Source organism: Passer domesticus, chromosome 2, assembly GCF_036417665.1.
Source record: "Passer domesticus isolate bPasDom1 chromosome 2, bPasDom1.hap1, whole genome shotgun sequence".
NCBI lineage: Eukaryota > Metazoa > Chordata > Aves > Passeriformes > Passeridae > Passer > Passer domesticus.
The window spans coordinates 47,978,662-47,999,762 of NC_087475.1; the positions used below are offsets into that span (position 1 = coordinate 47,978,662).

Below are 21,101 nucleotides of genomic sequence, written 5' to 3' on the forward strand. Positions count from 1 at the left end.
GGCTAATTTCTCTTTTGAAGAATTGTTTTCTTGTGTCTAATCAGAATCTACCCAGGAATAATTTGTACACATTGTTCCTCATCTTTTCCATGTGACCCCTTGCAAAAAAGGGAGTCTTCCCCTTTGTAGCCACCCTTTAAATAATGGAAGATCATTCCTTCTTTTATGAGGGTGGGAAAAAACCCAAGTCCATTAGCCTTTCTTATGCCAGGCTTCCAAGCTCTTAAATGGTCTTTGTGGATCTTCTCTGATCCTTGCCAGCCGCCCTACATCTTTATTTAGTACCATGGAACCATGTAATCATAAAATGTTTTGGGAAGGAAGGGATCTTATAGATATTTAGTTCTACCTCCCCACACTATGGGCTGGAACACGCTTCACCAGACCAGGTTGCACCACCCAAGCTGGTGTTAAACTACTGCAAGGATGGAGCATCCACTACATCTCTGGGCAACCTGTTCCAGTGCCTCATCACCCTCTCAGTAAACTTCTCCCTGGTACTCAATTAGACTGTCTAAATCACAACAGAAATATTAATCTTGTTTTCATGGTTTTATAGCTGAAGAATAATTGCAACAAAGGAAGGGACAAGTGAGGTGTTTGACCAAGTTCGCATTTTAAATGAATTATCTTTTAATGGTGAGAATTAAATTCACACAAAAAAATTAATGAGAGAGCATGTTCTGTTTTCTTCCAGAATGAATGTCAATGAGTAAATGAGTACCAATCATGATGCAATAATTTGTTAGTTTTTCATTACTTCTGGAAAATTACCTTAAATTTTCATTCTCTTGAAGATCAGGAATAGAGTGGGGGCAGAAAAGCTTTTTATGTAGGAAAATGTATTATCAAATAATACATTGTTAAGAATATACTTATATCAATTATATTTTGCTGGGTTTTATTTTTACATAAAATTGTTTTAAATTAGACAACTATTATCTAAATAAATAAAATTCATATTGTAAAATAAAATTTAAAAATACATATTAACTCAAAATTTCCAAGTTCTCATCCTTAAAACTTCTAGTGTAGTTTTTGCAGTGCTGTGGTTTAATCCCAGCCAGCAACTAAGCACCATGCACCACTTATTTACTCTACCATTCCCCACCCCTCAAGGTGGGAGAGGAGAATGGGAAAAAGGTAGAATGCATGGTTTGAGATAAGAACAGTTTAGCAACTGACATGAAGTCACCTCCTAATACTACTAGTACCACTACAAATGGCAAGTAAATGGAAACAAGAAAAATACAGACAAATAAAACCCAAGGGGAAAAGCCAAAACAAAACTATTATATACTTTACAGTTACCCACCACTCACTAATGCCAAGCCTGTCCCTGACAGTGACAAGCCTCTTCTGGCCAACTCTACCACTTTATGGACTGAACATGCTATAGTATGGAATATCCCTTCTATGGTATGGAATATCCCGTTGGCCAGTTTGACTCGGCTGTCCTGTCCCCCCTGGGTTCTTCTGCACGTCCTCACTGGCAGAGCATAGGAAACTGAAAAGTCCTTGACTTGGAATAAGCATAGCTTAGCAAAAACTACATCAGTGTATAACCAACATTATTTTCATGCTCGGTCTAAAACACAACACTGTTTGTACCAGCTAATAGAAAGCAAATTAACTCTATCCCAAGCTCTATCTGTCCTGCCAAAACCAGGACATATGTTTTTTTGTGGTTTTATCTCACAATTTAATTGTATTAGATTCTCACAATCTAATAATTGTGAGAAAAAATGTTTAAAAAATAATACATATATAAAGAAATAATATATATGCCCAGTTTAGTTCCCATTATTTCTATTGATTTAGATACAGACACATTTATAAAGATTATTTGTAATTATTTTTAATTGGAGAGCCAGTCACACCTTGCATGACAGATAAAATTAAATGTCTATGTATCTGTATTTTTTTGCTTTCTGATGTGAAACTTACCACAGTAAGCTGGTGTAGCTGGAATAGTAAAAAATACAATAACAGTCTGATAGCTGGGAAATAACATAATGGTTTGAATAAGCAAACTTTGCAGCTTTTAATTTTTTTTTTCTCTTTTGATCCAGGTAGTCTTCTGTATCTGGCCCTTCCCACAGTTTATGACTGCTTTCAGAACTAAAGTTTTCTAGTTCACTCAAACAGAGCCATCTTCCTTAGCTTCCATAATATTTAGCCTGGATTATCCCTCTTCTTAAAGCACTGTTTTTTTCCCTTCTAACACAATTCACATAATAATTCTTTCTACTGATTCTGCTTGACAGATCTGGGAATCAGTAATTATAAAAAATAAAGAAAAAAACCCCAAATCAAACCAAAACAAAACCCAAACAAGACTACAAAAATAGACAACCTGAACCAAATAAAAACAAATAAACAAACAAACAAAAGACCTCAAACTAAACAAGTTTTGAAGCTTTGCATCTATTTTTCTTTGAAGGCATTAAATTATCTGTGTTGACAATGTGCTTAATTCATAATATCTCATTTCCAAAACATATTAATTCAAATTTAAGGTCTGTCAGATCTAATATTTTTCACATTGAATGAGTAAGTCATCATTGATTTATACTATTCTGGGACAAACAGCTTCATTTGTTCAAAAAGTTGGTGTCACTTTATTGCTTCAGTTATGAACAGCCCACAAAGTATGTCTGGATTTTTCTTTTTTCTTGCAGTGGTCAATTCAAAGCTTGATTTTTGTGGATGCTTTTGCAGTCTGAAATCACAGTCAAGGTACATCCAAATTCTCATACACATTAATTGTGCTTTTATGCAGGATTTCACACACACAGTGGGATGTCAGCGGCTTTTACTCATCCTGCCCATTTTTCTCTGAATATTCTGCAGGTAACACTGTCATGCAGGAGTCAAGCTCATTCATTCTCTTTTGCCTTAAACAAACTGCCAAACCAACCAATCAACAAACTGACCAACCCCCTATTTATCTACCTTTGTCATAGAAGCATGGGAAAGATTTAGATTTTTGTTTTCCTAATATATTATTCATGATGCATCATAACTTTTTTCCTCTTCAATATCATGATTTATTCTATTCCATTAAAATACAGTCCTGGAGGTATTTTGTTCCTATTGTTACATTGGTTTTTCTAAGTTTGAAACACTGTCATTTAGGTTTAGGTGATTGACAGGCAATTAGTTGCTCCCGGGTCACTCACATTGTTTTTAACTTCTCAGTCTATGAAAGAAAGGAGGAAAAAAGATATTTTCCAGATAATTCGTATCTGAAGATAAGGTCTAAAGATGAGGGTAATTTCTTTTCAAAAATGTTGTAGGAAGAAAATAATTGTCTTTTAATTTCAATGTCAACACATTGACGAATTGACAAATTATACCCAGGTAGTAAAATTATTTTATTATAATAAATTAAATGCAGTTCTGTAAGTGTATTGTGTTTGATTTTTTTACACCTGCATTGCCTGATTCATTCAGCTTTTACTATGTACTTGAGGAGAGAAGGTTAAACTATAGCAGCAAGATCAGTAAAAAGATGTTTATTTCAAATAGCTGCAGATGACCCTTTCTGAATGATTACTTGACCCCATAAAACAAAAGGAAAAACTCCAAAATAAGATAAAATTAGGGGTTTTTATTTAAGGAAGTTGGAATAAAATAGTAATAAAATTATTGCAAAATATTTTATTACATAAATAAAATGTACTTTCCATGTGCTGCAGGCTTCTCCTATAGCAAAAGCTTTTCAATTTTCAGACTGCAAAAAAGTAATGTCATTTTGTACAGAAGTGCTGTTTTACATTGATGCATTGTAAAACTGATAGAATATGGTATTTAAATTATAGTCAGTTAGAAATTAGTGTATTCAGTTGTAAACAAGTTTTCATTTAAGGAAAAGGTGCATCTCTTAAACGTTAAGAAAGACACTAAAGTGTCTTTGGGTACACATACCTTGTGCTGATGCTTTATAGAGTAATTGTCTATACTTTCTTGTTTTCTAGGCAAGGCAAGGGACTAGAAGACAAGGGACTAGAAATGCATCAATTTTTTTTATTTTCTTCCTTAAAGGACTCCTGAAGTAATTCTTTCTTCCTGGGCAATTAAAGAGATAAAATGAGAAGAAAAAATAAAATTAATAATAATAACAACAATAGTAATAATAATAATAATAAAAGGCAGAAATAATTTTTTTAAATAGCATTTTTGACATTCCCTTTTCAACCCATATCATTACCTGGGTAGTGTGAAGAAAGTATGAACTTATAATGTATTCCAATTTATTACAGTGAGACGTTAAGGAGGGAAAATGCTTTAGTATTAGAGAAGCAGGAACTTCTAAATTCTGAGAAAAAAGAATAAACAATTTTGGATACAGATCAGTTTCAGGAGAGTTCTGGTAGTGTGGCCTTAAAAATGTATTTTAAATTTTCAGGACTGAAGACAGGACATGTAAAAGCTCTGGGAAGGCAAGAGCATGAGTTTATGTGTTTCATGAGTTTATATGTTCCTATAACCAAAGATAGACTTGAACTCTGACCAGATTAAAAGAAGAAAATCCAACTTTAAGCAGAAGTGAAGTATGATCACATTAAGGGAACTTGAAGCCATGTAGAAGAATTTGGATAAACTCTGGGAGTAGAGTTCTGTATAATTACATTGTTCATGCTTGCTTACAGGTACACCCAAGGATGTCAGTGATCAAGTGAAGAAGTAGGAAATAAATAGTTTGTTATTTAAATATGTTCAGATATGTTTATACATGCAAATGCTTAAAACTAGCCTAAGATATATATGTTTTCTTTCTTTCTTCAGCATCTGGTTAAATATTATTATTCTGAAAAGTAATGTCCTTAATCTTCACCTTGGCATCAAATAAATATATAGAAGAGTTTTTTTCTCTAGCATTTTATTCTTGCTTTTTTTAAAACCCCTGTCTGTAACCTTTAAGCAAGGGTGTTCAAAACGACTCAGCAGATTGTTTCATGCTGCATGGCTTTTAACCTGTTTGTTTTAAACATGAATTATCTATAGCTTTTAATATTCCTGGCACATTTCCTTGTCTCTCAGCATGAAGTTCATTATCCTATGCAAGACAAATTAGCATAAAGACAGCCAATTTTAACCGAGCATCAGCTTGTAAAAAAGGAAGGACTGAACTATCAGTTTCACACACGGGTCTGTGTCATGGCATGAGCCAGATAAGCTTTAGATGAGGATCAGCAGACCAGCACTGATATTGTTCTTAGCAGTTCAGCAGCCAGATTCAGTAACTTAAAAGATTGGGTCCTCACAAACAACTCTTCAGTGTAGCATCAGGCAAGAAATCTGACCAGAGCTCCTTGCTTTATTTTGCCCTGGCTTACATCTTGTTTCTCTCTCAAATCTAAGAGGTATATGAAGGAAAAAAAAAAAAAAAGAACTAATGAGAATTTTAATAATGAAAGCAAAAAAGTTGATTTTATTTAATTGAATTTCATTCCTTCTCTACACCAAATGAATGCATTAGACAAGAAATTATTCTGCTTAGTTAAAAGCTTGAATATGACAAAAATATATTTTCTGGGGGAAAAAAGCACCCAGATATCAAGATATCTGAAAAAGTTTGTACATGAAGCCATACAAGTTGTAGGGTTATAATAGTTGTGCAAAAGCATGCATTCTTTGTCTCCATGGAAATCCCTCTAATCTCCATCTGAGAGGGAAGGAACAGCTGGCAAAATCAAAGCCAGCATTATCCCTTCAAAATCAAGAACAATACACTATGCACAATCAACTTTCCTGGAAAGAAAAATGCTTGTTTGCTCAAAAGTTAATGAAGTGCACAAGCCTCAAAATAACAACTGAGAAGTCAGAAAGTGCCCTAAGCTCTGCCAGCTCTGCCAGTGTCATAACAGGGCTCTCCCTTGACAGTAACTGTGAATACTAGATGGACTGAACTATTAAAATCAAAAATGATTGATGCTGATTCAGAATCCTCACAAAGGCTGCCCTTGACAAAGACAGCTTAAGGTATTCAGCTAATAAACTCACAGCGCCTTAGTTTAGCAAAGTGAGAGCCAGAAGATGCTCCCCAAGTACCCCTAAAAGTTATAATTGAACTTTGGCAAGACATTTACTTCAAGTAAATAATCTGCCACTGGTCTACCCACAGTGCTATCGGAAGGTACCTTGTGTATTGACAGCTGTCCAGCAATCTGGAATTACTGAAATTTTGGCAAAAGATGTGTTCAAGCTTCTATGGTGGAGAAGCAAATTAGAGGTACTGAGCCAATAACTTCTCCACAGCCTGACTCCTATTGGGTGCTAGCATAATAAAAACATAAGACAGTTTGGTTTTCACTATATCCTTTGGAAACTGGGATCATGTCTTATGTTTTCCTTTTCTATTTCAAGTACAAACTGCTAGAATGATACGCAGGGAAAAAAACTAAAAAAACTCTAGAAAGTGATGCAGAAGCAGAATTTCTAATAGTCTGACCATATAATTTATCCTTCTGTGCCCAGGCTTTCATAGCTGCAGAATTGCTTACCTGGAAAGATAATATGTCTAGAACTGAGAAGTTTGCCCTTAAAATTTTAGGTCTTGGCAAGTCCCTGATATTAAGTTCTACATCTTGGCACTATTTTATGAGGGACTATTCAAGTCCTCCTTTACTGAGAGAATGGTAAGTAAAAGGGCTTGGAGAAAGGGAGGAGAGTTTCAAAGCATATACTCCTTCAAATTCTCACCACAGGCACTATGAGACTGAGGGATTAATGGACTGATAGAATTATAGAACTCTGGAACCACAGACTCAGCCAGGTAGAAAGGGACTTCAGGAAGTCTGTACTCCAAGATCCTGCACAAACAGGAGCAGCTCGGAGGTCAGAAGCAGTTGCTCAGATTTGCATTGAACCTGATTTTGAAGACCTCCAAGAATGGTTAGAAAAATCGCTATGGGCAACCTGCTCCAAATGTAGTTTTCATTTAAACAATGATGAAAGACTGGAGGAAGAGGTAAGCAACAGAAATTTAGAGGCTAAAGAAAGATAAATTGTTATTTATTTTGGTAATTTCCAGGACTGTCTGATTTTTACATCTTGACTGAATTGTCCAATTAAGGGGTTTGGGGTTTTTTGTTTGTTTCTTTTTGTTTTTCTGGGGGTTTTTTGGTTTTGTTTTGGTTTTGTTTTTTTGTTGGTTTTTTTTTCTTCATTGAATTGGTGAGGGTTGATTCTGTAACAAAGATGCCATTCTGTAATAGTGTAGGCAAAAGGCTCTTTGCCATAATAAATAAAAATTCTATTGATATAAATTTTAACTCTGGATAAGAAACGAACAAATCTTTATAAGGACACTGTTAGCTTGCAGTTCAATGCAAGAAAAAAAAAACATTTTAATTTAAGCATTCATAAATCACACCTATTAAACAACTTCATTTCTAATGTGATATAATAAAAAAACTGTATTGCCATAAACACTGTGTTGCCACAACAATACCATCTGAGAAACTTAAATCTGTAAATCTTGACTGTTTCATGTTGTCTGGCATGTCTATAAACATTTTGTGCACTTTAACTTTTACAGGCTGTATTTAACAGATTATTGAAATCAAAACAAGTTTGTACAGAGGCAGCTGAGAACCTTATGTGTATTTTTGCAGATATTTTGAGTTAAATATGCACTACAAATCAATGCAATGTAAGAAAACATAATGCATTGTTGAAAACAGCTGAATAGGTGAATTAAATGCCTAAGGTTCCATGCTATAATTCTATAGAATATAAATTGAAAATGGGACTATAGCACTGATACAAAATATTAAACTCTTAAGTTAATTGGGTCAAATAGTAGACCTTGAAAGAGACCAGAAAATTCCAGTTTTCATGCAGTTTATAACATACAGCTTTATGCATATGGATGACTTCATTAAGGACCAGAGTTGCATGTGTCTGCAAGCCTATCTTTCTGGTTTGAGCCCAATTAATCTATGATGTGGTTATCCAAAATTGTGACACTGTGTTTTGCATCCTTTTCACAGTTTGTGTGTATAATTGCATTGTTTAACAAATCTTACTGAAGCCATGCTTTCATTGGTTGTGAGCTTTTTGAGGACTCACATTTTATGATTTCTCTGTCCATATGTAAAACCATCATATAAATAATAGAGGTCTGTGAAAGAATTAGCAGTGACTTACACGTCCCATGTGCTGCAGTCCCACATCAGTCTCCAGTGTCCAAAGAATTTCTTTTTTTGCAACTTAATTTAAAAGTTGAGACAATATTGAACTGAATAGACTATCAATTCAGTGTAAAATTATCATGATATGAAGGTGATGAAATAATTATTCTTGCAGTATTGAAATGATGGGCAGAGAAGACTGCTTGATTTTTACATCAGCAGCTAAAGTGTGTCTGAAATGGATAGCACAGCAATGGTGCTATAAGACAGGGGAGAGTTCAAAGTGAAAGTGTCAAAAAGAGACTATAAATTGAAGGGAGAATGAAAAGAGATAAGGAAGAAGCAGAAGAAGTTTAAGGCTTTTCAAAATGATGATATGTCCTAGTTCATTCCTCAACTGTCCCCAAAATAGACACCTAAATAAAGTATGCTGGTAACCTATGCAGTTTCAGAATATAATGGAAAAGTGTTTAGAAGGCAGTTTTGAAATAAAGAATTCTTTTCCCCAGGAAAAAACAATTGCTTCTACACTAAATGCAGTTTGTATAAATAAAAATATATAATAATATCCATATAAATATATTATAAATATATTTAAAGTATATTAACACAAAATAATACTATTTATTAAGTTATCAAAAATTTCTGTACCTACCATCTTTTTAAGAATTGATGTGACTAAACTAGTAAGTGTATTAGATCCTAGGCTGTGACTACAATGTTTCCAGGCATCCCTAGAATGGTGTAAAAATATTTTCCATCTCTACTCCACTTATTAAAAACACTGTAATATTTTAGAATGATAGGAGGTTTAGTCCCTTACATGTTTTCGTAATCTAATCTATAAGCAGGTGCTGTATGAAAGTAAATAGATAAAATTAGAAATTATCCACTAGTAGGGTAAAAAATTAATTGAAAATACTATCTAGTAGTTCAGTAATTGGATATTTCTTAGGGAAGCAGAAGAAAATGTTTATTTCCCTGCAGACTCTTCTGATCTTTGGAATATGTTTGGTGGATTAAACAGTTGTCTGTGATATTGTGCCAATGATAACTGAAGACAGATACATTCTGTTTCTCATTGCATGCCGTAATGAAATTCAAACCTAACATTGCCTCTAGTTTAATAATCCACCACAATTTATTAATTCAGATATCCTCTGTTCTTCACACAGGCACATTATTTTTCTGAGATTATTGCCAGTAACCGAATTTGATAAGGGTAAATAAGACTACGTTTTCTGACAGGATTATTGTCTTTAAAAATGAACTAACATTAAGACATTATTGTGAGATTCTGTCTAGGACAAAGTGTTCTCCTCATGAAATAATTTTAAAGCAATACTTCTTCCATCTGGTAAATGGAATTCATAGTCTTTGAATTCAAATGGTTTTAATGAAAGAGCAATTGTCTTGGCAAACTCACTCATAAAAAGTTCCATTTTCACTGAAAGCAGGCTAGCTGAGATTTTGCAGTTCAACAGAATCCTCTTATCTGAAATTAGCTCTGTTATTTGCATACATGCAGGCCACAGATGGAAAGAAGATTCAAAAATAAAAACACCATCTGCATTTGTCTTTAATGACAAGTCATATGGAAGTCTGAGATTCTCATTTTCAATAACTACATTGCAAATTTGTTCACAAGATCTTCACAGTCCTCTTCTGGTTTGACCCTACAAAAAAAATTACTATAAAACTTATTTCTGTTTAATATAATCAGAATTACTTATATATCTCTTGTTATTAGGGATGCAACAAAATTTTTGTCAATAAACCATTTGGAATATGCTAGCATATCAACTCTATAATGTATCTACAGAATATTTTTTCTTTTTTTTTTGTCAGTGGTTATACTCCTAAATATGAAAGACATAAAATTTTCTGTAATTGCAGTCAATGACTGTGATGATCAGTTACATGGGTGCATAACCTTGTCAGGGACAAAATATAAGAGACAATAGTGATACTTGTTTTGCAATAAAATCACAGTAAACTGAGGGCATTGTAAGGACCCAAAATCACTAGATGAGACTCTTAGAAGGACTTAAAATTTTCATATACTTGGAGTCAGACACACAGGAGAAATATCGACAAAATATTCTCAAGTAGTCAGAAGAAGAAAAACTTTACTAGCAACTTCAGAAAATGAAAGACCTTTGGCAAAAAGTCTAGAGCAGCATTCAATCTATATAAAGCACTTCTCAAAGCATTAACTTCAGTTCATTCAATTTAGCAAAATCTAAACCTGTCTGATTTTAAGTTACTAAAAACATTTCCCAAAACTCTGATATGGGTGAAATAGAAGAAGAAAAAGAAAGACAGAAAAAATATAGAAAAGAACAAATATAACTACCATACCTATTTCCAATGGTGTTCAGCTGATAGAAATTCCAAGAGGACATAGGGTCCTTCCTTCCTTCCTTCCTTCCTTCCTTCCTTCCTTCCTTCCTTCCTTCCTTCCTTCCTTCCTTCCTTCCTTCCTTCCTTCCTTCCTTCCTTCCTTCCTTCCTTCCTTCCTTCCTTCCTTCCTTCCTTCCTTCCGCCACTTCCGCCACTTCCGCCACTTCCGCCACTTCCGCCACTTCCGCCACTTCCGCCACTTCCGCCACTTCCTTCCGCCACTTCCTTCCGCCACTTCCTTCCGCCACTTCCTTCCGCCACTTCCTTCCGCCACTTCCTTCCGCCACTTCCTTCCGCCACTTCCTTCCGCCACTTCCTTCCTTCCTTCCTTCCTTCCTTCCTTCCTTCCTTCCGCCACTTCCGCCACTTCCGCCACTTCCGCCACTTCCTTCCGCCACTTCCTTCCGCCACTTCCTTCCGCCACTTCCTTCCGCCACTTCCTTCCGCCACTTCCTTCCGCCACTTCCTTCCGCCACTTCCTTCCGCCACTTCCTTCCGCCACTTCCTTCCGCCACTTCCGCCACTTCCTTCCGCCACTTCCTTCCGCCACTTCCTTCCGCCACTTCCTTCCGCCACTTCCTTCCGCCACTTCCTTCCGCCACTTCCTTCCTTCCTTCCTTCCTTCCTTCCTTCCTTCCTTCCTTCCTTCCTTCCTTCCTTCCTTCCTTCCTTCCTTCCTTCCTTCCTTCCTTCCTTCCTTCCTTCCTTCCTTCCTTCCTTCCTTCCTTACGCCACTTCCTTCCTTCCTTCCGCCACTTCCTTCCTTCCTTCCTTCCTTCCTTCCTTCCTTCCTTCCTTCCTTCCTTCCTTCCTTCCTTCCTTCCTTCCTTCCTTCCTTCCTTCCTTCCTTCCTTCCTTCCTTCCTTCCTTCCTTCCTTCCTTCCTTCCTTCCTTCCTTCCTTCCTTCCTTCCGCCACTTCCTTCCTTCCGCCACTTCCTTCCTTCCTTCCGCCACTTCCTTCCTTCCTTCCGCCACTTCCTTCCTTCCTTCCGCCACTTCCTTCCTTCCTTCCGCCACTTCCTTCCTTCCTTCCTTCCTTCCTTCCTTCCTTCCTTCCTTCCTTCCTTCCTTCCTTCCTTCCTTCCTTCCTTCCTTCCTTCCTTCCTTCCTTCCTTCCTTCCTTCCTTCCTTCCTTCCTTCCTTCCTTCCTTCCTTCCGCCACTTCCTTCCTTCCGCCACTTCCTTCCTTCCTTCCTTCCTTCCTTCCTTCCTTCCTTCCTTCCTTCCTTCCTTCCTTCCTTCCTTCCTTCCTTCCTTCCTTCCTTCCTTCCTTCCTTCCTTCCTTCCTTCCTTCCTTCCTTCCGCCACTTCCTTCCGCCACTTCCTTCCTTCCGCCACTTCCTTCCTTCCGCCACTTCCTTCCTTCCTTCCGCCACTTCCTTCCTTCCTTCCGCCACTTCCTTCCTTCCTTCCGCCACTTCCTTCCTTCCTTCCTTCCTTCCTTCCTTCCTTCCTTCCTTCCTTCCTTCCTTCCTTCCTTCCTTCCTTCCTTCCTTCCTTCCTTCCTTCCTTCCTTCCTTCCTTCCTTCCTTCCTTCCTTCCTTCCTTCCGCCACTTCCTTCCTTCCTTCCGCCACTTCCTTCCGCCACTTCCTTCCGCCACTTCCTTCCGCCACTTCCTTCCGCCACTTCCTTCCGCCACTTCCTTCCGCCACTTCCTTCCGCCACTTCCTTCCTTCCTTCCGCCACTTCCTTCCGCCACTTCCTTCCGCCACTTCCTTCCTTCCTTCCGCCACTTCCTTCCGCCACTTCCTTCCTTCCGCCACTTCCTTCCTTCCTCTTGACAAACTTTTTCATGTTAAAATAATATTCTCTTTTCATATAGCCACTTACAGATCTCTGTTTGAACTGGAAAATAAAGAGCAAGCTGAAGAATTATGGTTGCTGTCAGGCCAGTATGACATAGTGTGCTGATAAATTTTTCTCATTAAAACAACCGCATTATCTCTGCATCATGTAGTTTTATATGGATATGATGTGTCTTTGTACTGGTGGTGAATATTCATATTAAATAAAGAGAAAGTTGAAAATCAATGGCATAAAGGGTTGTTGCAAGTGGTGGCATACTTAAAAATGGCAGATAGTTTTGGCTCTCCTTTTTAAAATTATGTTTTATGTTTTTCCTGTTGTGTAAAGACAGAGAAGTTTTTTCCCCTGGTAATATTTCACTCTTAGGCTAATGGGGACTGTAGGAATTATTCCTGATGTAACACAGCTTTTTCTATAATTCGTTCATTCTACTGCCATCTTCTCTTTCTTGTTTCAGTCACCTGATCTCAGACAATAGTTTTTAGTGCCAAGAAAAACTCTTTAAGAAATCTGACCATCTATTGTGAGTTAACCCTGACTAAGCCACTCACTCACTGACTGGAATGGAGGGAAGAATCTCAAGTGTAAAAGTGAGAAAACCTGTACATTGAGATAAAGACAATTTATAAAGTAAGGCAAAAGCTGTGTACAGAAGCAAATTGAAACAAGAAATTGATTCACCACTTCCCATTAGCAGGCAGGTGTTCAGCCATTTCCAGAAAACCACTATTGACGATTAGTGTGAAGAAGAACCAGCAGGATGCCACAGGAGTCCACATGGTCTCTCTCTTTCCTCGCCTCTGCTCACCTGTCTTTCCCTCTCTCTCCCTCTCCCGTCTTCTCTCTTCCTACTTCTTTATAGTTCTCTCTACCCCGCAATAACTGTTAAATAAAATCTGGACTTTGGCATATCATCTCATTCCACCTTAATCCAGGCAGAAGTCTTTAGCATAATCAGGTCATAAAACATGCTTAGTATATAAAGCTGGGCAAAGAAAGAGGAACAGAGGGGGAGGTTCTGAGCAATAGCATTTTTCTTCCCAAATAACTATTACATGTGATGGGCCCTGCTCTCCTGAAGATGGCTGAACACCTGCCTGACCTGAAGCAGTGAATTAATTCCTTGTTGTGCTTTGCTTGTGTGTGAAGCTTTTGCTTGACCTATTGAACTGTCTTTATCTCAATCCATGAGTTTTCCAGCTTGTACCCTTCAGATTCTCCCGCTGATCCCAGCAGTGGGGGAGCGAGCTAGCAGCTGTGAGGGGCTTGGCTGCTGGCTTGGGCTAAACCACCACAGAAGCAGAAAGGGTCTTGATGCTGTGTAAGCACTGCTCAACAACAACTAAATTAACTCTCTTTTGCCACTGCTTTTGTCACAAATATGAAATATAGAAGCATACAAGCTACTATGAAGAAGATAAATTTAATCGCTGTCAAAAGCATAACATTATGAATATATAAAGAGTATGAAGCACTTTATTTCCCTCCTTGGCCTTTAATTTTTTTTAAATTTATGTTCCAAGGGACCTGGTTTCTGGTTTTTGGTGGGGGATGTTTTGTTGGTTCTTTTTTTGTTTTGTTTTTTTGGTTGTTCTGGGATGGTTTTTTTTTGAATTTTAATATATTTTAATTGTTTCATCTGGAAGTTTTTTACTCAGTATGTCTGTCAAAGGTGAAAAAAATCCCATACCTATATTTTTTTTTTTAATGGAATTTAAGAACACTGCATTTCTGACAAAGAAACTATAGATTAATTCACTTTTTTGAGGTGATGTGTGTGCCCTCAGGTAATGAAATGAATATTCCAAGAAATTAATAAAGAGCACAGATGGCAAGTAAAAGAGTACAAACATTATTTCTGCCCCTTTGGTAATTTACTTCTCAAAAAATTATTCAAACTGTTGCCTTCCTCTTCAGTAATCTTTTTTGTAGCAATTTAATTACTTACATATCTGAAGTAGTGACTAATTTCTACATATACACTTGTATTAGAAATTATTTGAGTATTAGTAAATCTTTGCATACTAATTTTAATTTCTGTTCAGTTTCATATAGATGATAAAAATGAAAAACAATTAGTTTTGGATTACAGTGAAAATTGTCATAGAGATAATTGTGTGAAAGAAAACACATTTAGTCCTTAAGCATTATCTAACAGTGACTGTTCCAAGTGCTAAATGCTGTGAATAGAATCCAAAACTAAAATCACAGAATCATAGAATAAGTCGAGTTGGAAAGGATCCACAAGGATCATTGAGTCAAAATAAACAACAACAACAAAAAAAGGCACATGTAAAGAAAAGTAATTGAAGAAATCTGTGAGGAAATACAAATAATTCTCTTAACTCATTGTTACAGTATTCACTTCAGTCCCAAGGATATCACCAGTGTTTGCACAAAGATGCATGTCCAGTGGACTGCTAAGCACACAGGGCAACAGCTACAATGATTTAAAGGACTGATGAACTCAGGTATTAACCTAACCATGCAGCATGATTGGCAGATAGCATATCTAAAATCCTGATTACCACAGCATTGATCCAGAGCAAGGAAAGGGGCTGTTTCAGTTAGATATTCAGTTAAGCTGCCAATATGAGCAACCAAATTCACTCTATATAAAGATGACTATTGAAGAAAGCACTAGAAATGTTGATCTGAGTGATACAGCTCAGCCAATAAAGCTCCCAAACTAAATGAACAAATGATACAACTACACCTTGAATATGCACCCTGACAAGGCTTGTCATGCTTATACCATTGTCTGGAAAAATACCGAAAGATAAAGCTTGAAAAGAAATATCAGATTGGGGGGGGGGGGGGGGGGGGGGGGGGGGGGGGGGGGGGGGGGGGGATTGTGCAGGAAAAAAAAGGAATGTGAAGAAAAAATGACTTATAGATTTATAAGTAGATATTTTTGTGTATCATTGTGCTGAACATACGTGCAAAATCCCTCCTTTTTTAACATGTATACACTTTCTAAATCTATCTAAAGTTGCAGGGGGAGGGGGTTAGGGGTTTTCTGTGCCAAAACCAAGCCATCTTTTATATGAGAGGAAAAGGATAGTGAGTCAGAGAAAACCTTATTCAACTACATTCAAGATACACTGTTAGTCCATGCAGCAAAATAAGGCAGGCAAGCAGGGGAAGACTTTAAATGGCCAAAGAAGACACAGTATGGGCGGTCCTCATCCTTCCACAAAACCAAAACAAATTCAATCCAAACCAAATGAATCCTGACCAGGAAGAAAAAAAAAAAAAGGAATATAACAGAAGCAAACAGACATTAAATACCACAAACCCCAAGGACAAGTTCTTCTGAAGAATAAAAATTATAAAAAATTATTTGTTATGTTCCTGGTGTGGAAATTGGAATTTATTTCTGCAGGACAAAATGTTGGCATACCCGACCTATATCTCCTGTGCTCCATTCAGAACAGCACAGAGGAAAGGCTTCAAAGATTATTTCCTGCATTCATTGAAGATGGATGATAATTGCTAGAAAATCTATACAAGGAAGAATGAGAACTGTGTCCAGGAAGTACCAATCAGACACTTACAGTATTTACTGTCCTTTTGGAACAGAGAGACAGACTGCAACTATAATTTTTGTGAGGCTTGTAAAGTCAGCTGATACTGATTTACTATTGATGGCCCACATTGGTCCAAATCCATTAATGCTAAGTGAAAATACGGCCTTAAAGGGTTCAAGGGAGGAACCCGTAACAGGAAAAGACAGCAACAAAGCCAAAAAAGTTATGTTTTCATCTCATAGAATCTTTATATCTATTTTCAATATGACAAAATAAAACAAGCATAAAGATTTGGGTTAGAAATAAATTATAAATCCTTTTTTTTTTTATTAAGCATAAATGTACATTAGCAGATGAAAGGAAAATTTCTATTTACATAGAGCATGTGTCTCCACAAATAAGTGAACTTATGTGAGCATAAACTTTAGAAAATAAATGGTTCTTCATATGTGCACATATCATTCTGAATTATCAGCACATTTTTAATCAGCATGAAGATTATTGTAAACAATACAACGTGATTGTAAACAAAGGAGAGCAGTCATTTCAGAAGAGGCCCTAATGATCAAATCCATCTTAACATGGGCATGTTCAACTTGTTTAGAAGATGTGAACATATGCTGGATACAGAGGAAGAATTATTACCCTGAACCTTCTGGCTAAAGTCTTGACAATACAGCCCACCCTTACAAAAGCATAAACAGAAAGTCTCTGCCAATTGCACTCTTTTAAATGCCCTTAAAAAGGGTTGAAAAAGCTTCACAGGTATGCCACATAATAATTATGCCTACCAATTATATATTGGGGATGTACTTTTAATTTATATCTCATTAATACATATTCAAAAGTATGATTAATCCTGCAATTTACTAGTATAATATTAACCTTTAGTTACTAACTTTAGAACATCTTTTCTAAGACAAGTAACCTGTCTCCAAACCAAGGCCTCCAGAGAACCAACAGTTGAGTGTTCTGAGGGAATTTTCCGCTTAATAGTTCACAGAATCGAAATGTAAAGCAAAGCATTAAATATCTCCAAAATGTACACAATTTTAATTAAAAATTCACAACTTTTCTGTAATAGATACCACCTGTAACCAATAAAACCGATTAACTGAAATATTATCAGATTTGGACAGCCAGGTCCTTTGTTAATTTCTATAATAAATTTAGGAAGGATGAGTTTTCAGTGAAAACTTACCCTACAGCATTGCCTCGGTAGCTTAACTTGGCAAAAAATGCATGAAATCAGCAAAAGCAAAAAGAACATTGTAGCATTTGGGAATGTAGAAAATGCTGCTTAACCAGCATCATTGCTGTGGCTGCCTGCAGGCCAGTTTAATTAGGCTACAATTCATATGCAAGAAAGTAGTTTTGTAATTACTGTCAAATGACCAAATCAATGTATAAAACCTTAGAAGGATTATGCATCCCCAGTAATGAACCATACTGAAGCTGACTGGGATTTGTTAGCTGAGACACTTGTTTGTCAAAAAATTCACAGTAAAATGTGTAAGAAAATAAATATATGTATGCTCAGATATTGCACTGTTTTAAAGAATGCACCTCAGTTTGCTGGATTTAACTATGAATTTTTTATTAGATACATATACTGATTTTTTTACCAGACATATTTGTATGGATGGGAAAGCACAGTTGCCAATTTCTATTTTAAAAATCGTATGCCTTTTTAGCAGAAAAGTTATCAGAACTTTAATATTAAGGGTTGGGCATAAAGCTGCCAGAATTAATGGTAAAATTTTTGGTTATCTGTTTTAGTAGCAACCTTAGATATTTTTAAGACACAAAATGATTTTTTTTTTTTTGGATCAACTATAGTCTTTAAAAAAAAAAAAATTATTAAGATGATACATGTCTAGGTAACAAGAAGGTTTCTCTTCCCTATACTTTAAATCAGCATGCTACTAAAATAAATTTATTTCATTAAATTAAGAGGATACAGTTATTTTTCTGAATGTGGCTTATTGCCACAGTGTATGCATTTGAAATATTTGCCTAATATTTCTGATTGCCATATTTTTAATTTATTAGAAAAAAATATTCAAATACTAAAAATCACGGATTATAAATAAAGTTAAATTCCATAAGTCTTCCACTGGGTGTATTAAAGAAGAAAATGAATCCTACTTCTTCTCTAAAAATGTGACATGAAGTGGTTGATCTGAAGAACACAAAAATGAAGCCCTTAGGAGGACAACTAGTTTTCCCTAAAGCAACTATATTGTTTGAGCTCTGGGCTTGTTTTCACTAAGCTTGTTTTTTCTGTGTCCCTGTTCTCAGACATCTGACTTGCAAATAATTAGATACATGACCAGTGTTTCACTTAGAATCTGTGCTATTTATGACTACATTTATATGGAGAATTTGCCAGAGATTTCAATAGTACGGTATGGTAGAACAGGAATTTGGAAAAACACTTAAAACACTTCTAGTTCAAAAGCAAGATATTATTCCATTCTGTGAGATAAAAGAGAAAAATTATTAATTCCAAATGGTATATATAAACAGAAATAGTAATCTAACACATACATATCCATGCATACTTATCCTTTCATACTTAGAAAACTAAACATTCTCAATACAAAGCTTAAGATGCTGAAAACCTCAATATACAGGATTTAATTTAATCATCTGTTAATTGATGATATGTGTGTTCAGCTTCTGTTACAGTGTGACAATTACATTTATTCTCTATGTTTAACAACTGTGAGAGGTTTAGGTTTTTTCTTTTGGTTGATTGGTGTGGGGGATTTGTTTGTTTAGTTGGGTTTGTTTTCCAGTTGAGTATATATGATACAGTTGCAAATGTTCATCCCTCATCTTCTACTCAGACAGAAAAGAAACCTCAAACAAAAAAATACATAAAATATATTGAAATTTGATGCTCAGTAAATGCAGAGGGAAAGAAAAGAAGACAGAAAGAAAAACTAATTATATAAGTTTGAAAACTTCTGAGAGAAATCAAAATATTTACTGACTAATTAAAATAAAGTTTTCAAAAATTTTAGTCACAAAATGAAATTCCAAGGTGAATCATCCAACTTTTTATCTACTAATAATATTTAAATGTTCTGTTTACTGCTGAAAGTTAAATGATATCCTAATTTTCATCAAATTTTAATTCTCACAAATTTCTAAGCTACTTCTCAAGCTAGTTACATAACAAAGTGTGTTCCTTCAGTGGAATTAAATAGATCACCATGCTCTGAACATGTTATATGGCTTAAAATATTTTGAAGGGTGTAAATCATAGCTATTGTTCTTAGCTAGGGAGAAAATGCATGGTTTTTTTCTACTTTCAGGACTGGGAGCTGTGTGTGAAATGACACTTAGTATCCTACTTTCCTGCTCTTCAGCCTGAGGACAGTGGTGAAACAAAACATTTGGCAAGCAAGTCTACTTGCTAGTCAGGCTTCTCAACCACAAACTTCTCAGATCTTTACATTAACAGTTTCTTCATTATTATGGATAAATAACTGATAGATAGCCTGAAGTGTCCCTACCCCATGAAGCATATTTTAACAGTGCAAAGTTATTCCAGTTACTATGCTGCATTTTCTTCTTATTTGTACCAATAAATTTAGCTTTGTTATTTTAAATAGTGTTATGGCAACCTTCCCAGAGCAGATGTCTGTCAGCAGAAGCAAAATCTACACTGGAATTCTGAAAGAAAAAAACCAAAATACCAGAACAGCTAGCAAAAGCCAATTAACAGTTAGCAGTCTATGACTATTGGGGGAAAAAAAAAGAAAGAACCTGGCATTTACTTAATCTTATTTATACCATTCTATCTCCTATAATCCTTCAGAAAATTCATCATAGTATTTGAAATGCTGCTTTTTCTCATGTTAACAATTTTGGAGTACATTTGAAAAGAACACAGCTGTATAAAAAACTTGAAAAAATAAACCACATGCAATAAATATTAAAATACTTTGAAAAATGTTCAGGTTTTTATAAGCTTTTTTCCTAGATTTTCTGTCTACAGCCACAGCATAAACTTATTTTCATAAGCAGTGTTTTCTTACATGTTTTTTAATTTCATTTCTTTAATTAAGAACCATGCAGAGGTGTTTTATGGCCTTTAATTGGTAGTTATAAAAGTAGAATGAGAAAAAAAGTCTAATTTCAAATATTTGATGAAGAAACATGTTTCTGAGGTTATATATACCCATTAACCTTGAAAGCATGCATAAAAAAATCAGATAGCAACATACTTACATAATTTCTCCCAAATTCATAATTTCAATGTAACAACCATATTAAACCACAAAAAAAACCCCCAACTTCCCGTCACATTTGACATTGTATAAAACATTACATTAATTGGCAATCTGAGAGAAAATGAATTACATTAATACATATTGCAAGTCTGAAAAAAAATGTTTCGTCAGAAGATAATTTGTAGCATGTACTTCTGTCATGGTTTGACCCCAGCTGACAACTAAGTTTGATATAGATGCTTGCTTATAATCCCATCCATTCCACGGGATGGGGACAAAAATAGGAAAAAAGTTTAAGCCCATGGATTTATTTAAAAACAGCTAAAAGTTGAAGCACAATACAATAGCAACAGAAACAATAAAAATAACAAGAAGAACAACAAGAATAGTAATTGTAATTAAAAGGGAAAAGAGAGAATAAAATCCAAGGAAAGTAAGCAATGCAAAATATAACTTTTCACCACTTTCTGACTAATGCTCAACCCTACCCAGCCCGGAGTAGCGATGATCATCTCCCAGACAGCTTATACACACAGAACATGATAGTCTATGTTATGGAATATCCTTTTGGGAAGTTCAGGTCAGCTTCCATGGCTGTGCTCCCTCCCACCTTCTTGTGCACCCGCTCACTGACTCATCATGGGAAATTGGAAAGTTCTTGTCTTTTGGTAAAGCCTACTCAGCAACAACTAGAACATCAAAGAATCACAAACTATGCTGACTTGGAAGGGATCCACAAGGATCATCAAGTCTAATTCCTGATCCTAGACAGGATCATCCCTGAGAGTCACAATCTCTCTCTGCTTTAGAGAATTGTCCAAACACTTTGTTTTGCCCAGAATTTGGGCTCCAACTGTCATAACTATCTTTCAGAACAGGAAAGATAGTGTGAGGTTTTAGGTTACTGCCTGTAATTCTATCACTTCTTCACTTCTCTGGCTACATCAAAGTTCATTCTTCATTAATCTGGAAGA

At 35.8% G+C, this 21,101-nt stretch overlaps 1 long non-coding RNA gene across 1 annotated transcript; it reads right to left on the minus strand.

Annotated features, from left to right (window-relative positions):
• Nucleotides 1-3,593: 3,593 nt before the first annotated feature.
• Nucleotides 3,594-10,834, minus strand: LOC135295387 (uncharacterized). Its single transcript, XR_010357458.1, has 2 exons — nt 10,503-10,834; nt 3,594-4,071 (listed from the first exon to the last, which is right to left on the minus strand). It is a non-coding gene; the product is annotated as an uncharacterized LOC135295387 (long non-coding RNA).
• Nucleotides 10,835-21,101: the final 10,267 nt, after the last annotated feature.